Genomic DNA, 7,817 nt, shown 5'->3' on the forward strand with positions numbered 1-7,817 from the left:
GCCGTACAAAAGTTATTTTGAATCACCCTGTATATATACATATTAGGAGTATAAATAAGTTTCCGCCGTTTCACAAAAAATGGCCCCACTAGTATGTTATGGTTGAAATTGTCTGTTGTAAAACGTTATATCGTAAGGTTGGACATCTGGCAGCAACATAACCTTAAAATATTAACGAATTTGTATCAGCATCATATATCTTTTTTCATGCGAAAATGTCGAGTTTTGAGCCGAATAAGCGTCATTTGTGGGAGCTTTTGATTTACTTCTTTAATTTGAAGAAATCTGCAGCTGAGGCGCATCGATTGCTTGTAAAAACATATAGTGAGGCTGCCTTAAGTGAGAGAAGTTGCCGTGAGTGGTTTCACAAGTTTAAGAACGGTAAATTTGACGTCGAAGACAAAGAACGTAGCGGAAGCCCAAAGTGTACGAAGACGCGGAATTGGAAACATTATTAGATGAAGATTCGTGCCAAACGCAAGAAGCACTTACATTAGTGGATAGTATACAGGAGTGACTCAACCAGCAATTTCACATCGCTTAAAATCATTGGGAATGATTCAAAAACAAGGAAACTGGGTTCCATATGAACTGAAGCCGAGAAACGTTGAACGCCGATTTTTTACATGTGAAATGCTGCTTGCCAGGCATAAACGAAAGGGTTTTTTGCATCGTATAGTCACTGGTAATGAAAAATGGATCCAGTAAGATAACCCAAAGAAAAAAAAATTAAGGGAACCACCTGGCCATGCTTCAACATCGACAGCCAAGCCGAACATTCATGGAAAAAAGCTCATGTTGTGTATTTGGTGGGATCAGCTTGGTGTCGTGTATTATGAGTTGCTCAAACCGAATGAAACCATTACTGGGGCTCTCTACCGAACACAATTGATGAGATTGAGCCGAGTACTCAAGGAAAAACGTGCCCACTATTACTCCAGACACGACAAAGTTATTCTTCTGCATGATAATGCTCGTCCACATGTTGCGGCGCCGGTCAAAACCTACCTGGAAACACTCAATTGGGAAGTTTTACCCAACCCGCCGTATTCACCAGACATTGCTCCTTCTGATTACTACCTGTTTTGATCGATGGCGCATGGCCTATCTGAGCAACACTTCACATCATATAAAGATACAAAAAATTGGGTCGATTTGTGGATAGCTTCAAAAGATGAAGCATTCTTCCGACGCGGTATCCGTATGCTGCCAGAAAGATGGGAAAAAGTAGTGGCTAGCGATGGACAATACTTCGAATAAAACATTAGGTACCGTTCTTTCACAATAAATGTCCAATTTTTGATAAAAAACGGCGGAAACTTATTTATACTCCTAATATATATATATATATATATATATATATATATATATATACAGGGTGATTCAGAATAACCCGTTGCCTTTCAAGGGACGTATTCCTGGTCGAATTCTAAGACGATTTTTCCTTTGCCAAAAATTTGTCAGACGCTTAGATTTTGAAATATCAGCCGATTAAGTTAGCGTATCACGGGTCGAATACAGATGGTACGCAGGGGCGGCGCACTCACCGTTACGCGCGGGTGTGTCGTGAGGTGCCCGCTCAGTTGTTACAACACACAAGTCTTTCTCCCCTCTTACTTTCTCTCTCTTTCTCTCTCTCTCTGTTTCTTTCTCTCTCTCTGTCACATCACAATGCTAGCTTTAACTTAAAAATGTAATTAATTTTTATCTTAATTTTAATGATTTTAATAAGAGAAGTGCCAAGAGATTCTTTATACAGTCGAAGAATCGAACAAAGAATTGCACAAAATCTAAATATTTAAGTACATTTAATAAATTATGTCATTGCAAGTATTCAAACAAATATTTATTAAAATTTAATAACTTTTTTTCTCAATGTAGAATCTCTTGATATAAAAAAATAATTTTAATAAAATAAATAGAAAAATATTTTTTAATAAATTTTATTATTAAAAACAATATTAATCACTACTTTACTTTTAAATTGCCGCGTTCTAACTTCTGTTCGACCAATCACGCATTCATATTCGATCATAACATATCCCATAAAATCAGTCGGCTCTTTCCTGTTGTTGAGTAAACATGTGTTGTCTGTTCGTCACGCGAGTTTTATCGAGCTACATATTTTCGCACGCCGAATGACTAATAATTATTTACAGTGATCGTTACTCGAAGTGATCGTTAATTAGTTATTCAAGTTTTATCGATCAAGTGAATGAATTGTGTATTATGACATTAAAGTGATAATTTACGAGATGATCAAGGAAACTTTGGTCTGTCTCATTGTGGATACAACTAATTGATCGTTGTACAGAATAATACGTAAGTAAATGCATGTCCAAACTTGTTCATGCAAGCACGCGCGCACGTGCGCGCACGTGCGCGCACGTGCGTTTGCTCTTTCTCTCTTTCTCTCCCCTCCCCCTTTCTCTCTCTCTGTGACAAAAAAAGTATTACTGTTTCTAAAAACTCGAGATGTAAATACTTTTGTAGATTTCGTGCAATTCTTTGTTCGAGTCTTCGACTGTACAAAGAATCTCTTGGCACTTCTCTTATTAAAATCATTAAAATTAAGATAAAAATTAATTACATTTTTAAGTTAAAGCTAGCATTGTGATGTGACAGAGAGAGAGAAAGAAACAGAGAGAGAGAGAGAGAAAGAGAGAGAAAGTAAGAGGGGAGAAAGACTTGTGTGTTGTAACAGCTGAGCGGGCATCTCACGACACACCCGCGCGTAACGGTGAGTGCGCCGCCCCTGCGTACCATCTGTATTCAATCCATGATACGCTAACTTAATCGGCTGATATTTTGAAATCTAAGCGTCTGACAAATTTTTGGCAAAGAAAAAATCGTCTTAGAATTCGACCAGGAATACGTCTCTTAAAAGACAACGGGTTCTGAATCACCCTGTATATATATATTGTAACGACCGTATTTCGCGCACGGACGGTCGACGGTATAGGAACGGGCGCGAAATGTCGCTTGGAGGAATTAGACGTTTCGTAAGGATGGTAAATATCAATATGTTTATTCTACAGGACTTCGGTATATTTACATCGGTGGTCAGATGCGGGTTTCAAAAAACCAACTGAACGCGCGGACGGACGTGATACAAAGATTCGTTTTTAAGCGCGCGGGCGGACGTGATACAAAGATTCAGAGCTTAAATCGACTCAGCGCGCGGACGGACGAAATACAGATATTCAGTACTTAAATTGGCTAAGCGCGCGGACGGACGTGATACAGAAAGTCGGCTCGGTATACTCGGTACGAGCAGTCATCTATAAACACGGGAATCTATTTACAGCGGGTTCACCTGTCGCGTGAGACGCGGTTCGTGGAACTTAGTCGCGTGTTTTTCCTCGAATCTCGGCGGCCGTGTTATTGTGGGCGTAACGCTCGGATAAGACGCGGCACGAGGTGCGGTGAGCGCGGCGCGTACACGGATCCGTGTCTTGTCGTTGGTTCGTCGCGCGGCCCGTCGCGAGGCGGTTAATACCGCGGATGTTCGCCGGAGGACACCCTCTCACGCCAAGTGCGCTTGGTGAAGGCACGGAGCACCGTACCCCCGTACGTGAGGTGGCATCGGATTCGGGAGACGGGTTGGATGGGAAATCGCCTTCGTGTCAAGTGGCTTGACGGAGCCCAAGTTGTTCTTGAGCCCAGGTCGACGAGTCGGGAAAACGGATCTGGGATCGGAGGCGGAAGCGGTTGCTAGCTAAGTGGCTTAGCAGAGACCGAGGCGCTCTATCTCGGTAACAACCTGGGGAAGCTTCTATTCGGCGGACCGGCCAGAAGCGGATCAGGTCCCGGCCTCCGGCGAACGTCGCCTTGTATACCCGAGAATCGTGGTGAGGGGGATGCGCGGTGCGTTACGGCGGAGCGGTCCGGCGGCAGCATCCCCGCCACTCGATCTCGGGTCTCTCGCTTCGGACCACGTTCGCATAGCGTGGCTGTGGACGGCGCGAGAACGAGAGCGCGTGCGCGCGAAGACGAGAGCGCGTGCGCGCGAAGACGAGAGCGCGGGAGCGATCGCTCGTTCGCTCCGATCTTATAATATTTATTAGGCGCTATGCGCCGTTTAACTGCCGTCCGGCGGATGTTCGGCCGAACGGTTCGGACGGTTAGGCGGTCCGGGGGGGTCGGAAGGCGGTTTGTTACAATATACAGGGTGAGTTATTTTAATCTATGGACCCGAATATCTTCCAAATAACAGTATCTACAAAAAAATGGTTTAGATAAAAGTTGACCAGGACAGAGGGGGTCATTTAGTTGTACCATTGGTTTTGACCTTGAGGTCAATTTTGAAGGTTATTTCAAGATCACGATGGTTTTTTTTAAATGGGACACTATTTTTGACTGCGGATTTCGAAAGAGCGGAAAATTTTACATCAAACTTGTCTTATGAAAAAATTGTTTTTGCGACCTTGGAAAGGTAAAAAATGAAGGTGAAATGCCTGAAAAACGATCTGGTGTACTTTTTCTGAAATGACGTGGTTTTCTGGTCAACACAAATGTGCATAATGCTTAAACAAAGTCAATGAATTATAAAAGTGTTAATCACTTTGACTAGCTTGACCTTGAGGTCAATTTTCAAGGTTGTTTGAGGCTCATAACGCATTTTTTGATTAGTAAACCCTATTTTTGACCGCAGAACCTGTTTCTTGACAATGAGCTCTTAAACAATGGCACTTTTTACATGAGCATAGGGATTTTTTAGTTTTTCGACCTGACCTTTTGAAGGTCATATCAAGGTCATATCAAGATCAAAAGCACTTTTATCTTACTTTTAGTGTTACCCGGAAACAACAACGTGGACGTAGTAAGTTCTGTTTCCTTTAGTGTGCTTGTTTATCGTGAGTCCCCTTGCCTCTCACGTCGGGGTGCTTGATTATCGTGAGTCCCCTTGCCTCTCACGTCGGGGTGCTTGATTATCGTGAGTCCCCTTGCTTCTCACGTCGGGGTGCTTGATTATCGTGAGTCCCCTCGCTTCTCACTGACACTGTAATTTAAATGAATTACGTACGGAGTAATTGTTCAAAATTACCTCCGTTGGCTTCGAGGCATAACTGCAATCTGTTTTGAAACCTATCCACAGTTTTAAGCAGGGTAGCTCTAGGAATGGCTGCACAAGCTCTACGAATGCGGTCCATAAAATCATCTCTTGTGGTTGGTCGTTCAGCAAAAACATTTTCCAAGTATCCTCATAAAAAGAAATCAGGCGACGTCAAATCTGGTGAGCAAGGAGGCCATTCAACTGGACCCCTTCGTCCAATCCATCTGTCATTGTAACTGGCATTTAAAAAGGCACGTACAATGAGTGCATAATGCGGTGCAGCACCATCTTGTTGAAACCACATTCTTGCTCTTGTTGCTAAGTCAACATCTTTTAATAAGCCTAGTAAGTGATCTCTTAGCAACGATAAGTAACTGTGTCTATCAACGTTCTCTTCAAAAAATAAGGTCCAATCAAATAACCATTTACAATGCCGCACCACACCATAATACTCCATCGATTTTGATGATCTATTGGCCTATACCAGTGGGGATTAACATCTGACCAATAATGGCAGTTGTGTCTATTAAGTTGTCCGTCACTATAAAATTTAGCCTCATCTGAGAAAAGCACATACCTAAAAAGTTAGGATCATCGTGTAACATTTGTAAAACCTACTGGCAAAAAGCAATACGCATCAGATGCTGATTAGGCTGTAAAGCCTGCGTAAGAGTGATGTGGAAAGGGTGATAATTTAGAGCTCTTAAAATTCTAACAACAGTTCTTTGTGGTATACCTATTTCCTTTTCAATCTGGGGAGTACTAACATGAGGATTAAGGTGAAGTATTGCTAAAATAGTTACAGCTCGCGCATCATTTTCCTCATATTCATGATGTTGACGTTGACGAACAAGATGTCCATTGCGAGCTCTTTGGACTAAACTACGTATTGTCATATCAGTTGGATGTGGCCTTTTAGGAAAACGTTGAGCATAAAGCCTTGATGCTGCATTGTAATTGCTATGACACTCCCCTAAAACTAATATAATATCAACAATCTCATTAGGACTATAATCAGCCATTCTGGAAAGGTAACTTGTGAATGTAATTACCTACACACCCTGTATGTATGTTTGGAATTTTTAAATTTAAGCAACTTTAAATAGTAAATTTTTCAATTATGCAGAAGTGAGTAAGAAAGAAAAGGAATAAAACTCTATTATAACAATAATTATAAATCTTAAATCAAACGTAATTGTTTAGTTTTTTTCAATCGTTGATTATTAGCATTAGGTATCGCAGTGCTGTCAGCTACTTGCAATTTTCGGCCGGATTCTTCGACGCACGCCTATTGCTCCCCTCCCACCGCTCGCGCCTTAGCAATGGCGCCGCCGCGTAACTAAGGAGCGCGACACATGGACCATGCGTTATACCATCCATGGCACCGTTGCTAAGGCGCGAGCGGTGGGAGGGGAGCAATAGGCGTGCGTCGAAGAATCCGGCCGAAAGTTGCAAGTAGTAATGTTTAAGCATTATGCACATTTGTGTTACCCAGAAAACCACGTCATTTCAGAAAAAGTACACTAGATCGTTTTTCAGGTATTTCACCTTCATTTTTTACCTTTCCAAGGTCGCAAAAACAATTTTTTCATAAGACATGTTTGATGTAAAATTTTCCGCTCTTTCGAAATCCGCAGTCAAATATAGGGTGTCCCATTTAAAAAAACCATTGTGACCTTAAAATAACCTTCAAAATTAACCTCAAGGTTAAAACCAATGGTACAATTGAATGACCCCCTCTGTCCTGGTCAACTTTTATCTAAACCATTTTTTTGTAGATACCGTTATTTGGAAGATATTCGGGTTCATAGATTAAAATGACTCACCCTGTATGTATATATATATATATATATATACTAAATTAATTAAAATCTTCGGCCAACGCTCTGAATTTTTATTCTATATATTGGGTCATTTAAAAAGTATCCGCTGTTTTTTGTAACTAGATGATCATATATCGGGCAATACTAATTCGATTGTATCAAACACGCGCGTAGGAAAGATGACATTTTAGGTAATATTTTCTGTAAACAAAGTTTGGTAATTTATCAATCGTGTCAAAAGTTATATTGGTTTGAAAGTGAGCGAAATTTTTGAAGAAATACGTTACGTGATGCTTTTTTATTACAAAAAAAGGCAAAAACACAGCACAAACATGCAGAAAAATTTGTGAAGTTTACGGCGCTGATGCTGTAAGTGAACGCAGGACGCAGAAGTGGTTTATTCAATTTTGTTCTGGAAATATTGATGTCAAAAATCGACCTCGTTCTGGTCACTAAAAAAGTCGATGAAATTTTGCAACTGGTCGAGCAACACTGACATGGACCCGAATATCTTCCAAATAACGGTATCTACAAAAAAATGGTTTAGATAAAAGTTGACCAGGACAGAGGGGGTCATTCAATTGTACCATTGGTTTTAACCTTGAGGTCAATTTTGAAGGTTGTAATTTACCGACTTTCCGCGCGCGGATCAGCTCGTCGGGTTCCCGGCGCGAGGCCGCGGAAAGGGTTCGACGCGGGAGAAAGGAAGGTTGGCAGAACGGCTTCGAATAACAGTTGACGCGAGTTCGAGTTTTAATCGTGGATTATACAAGTTTATTTCTTAACTACTAGGTACACGTTTGCGCTATTTACAGATATATACATTTACTACGGCGAGGTAGGCGCGGTTCCGGGGCGGGGATGCGGTCCCCGCGGTCGGTGCGTCGTGTTCCGGCGACGCAGTAGGCGTGGCTTACGGTGCCGTTCGCGGTTCGGGC

This window comes from Solenopsis invicta, chromosome 10, assembly GCF_016802725.1.
Source record: "Solenopsis invicta isolate M01_SB chromosome 10, UNIL_Sinv_3.0, whole genome shotgun sequence".
In the NCBI taxonomy this organism is placed as follows: domain Eukaryota; kingdom Metazoa; phylum Arthropoda; class Insecta; order Hymenoptera; family Formicidae; genus Solenopsis; species Solenopsis invicta.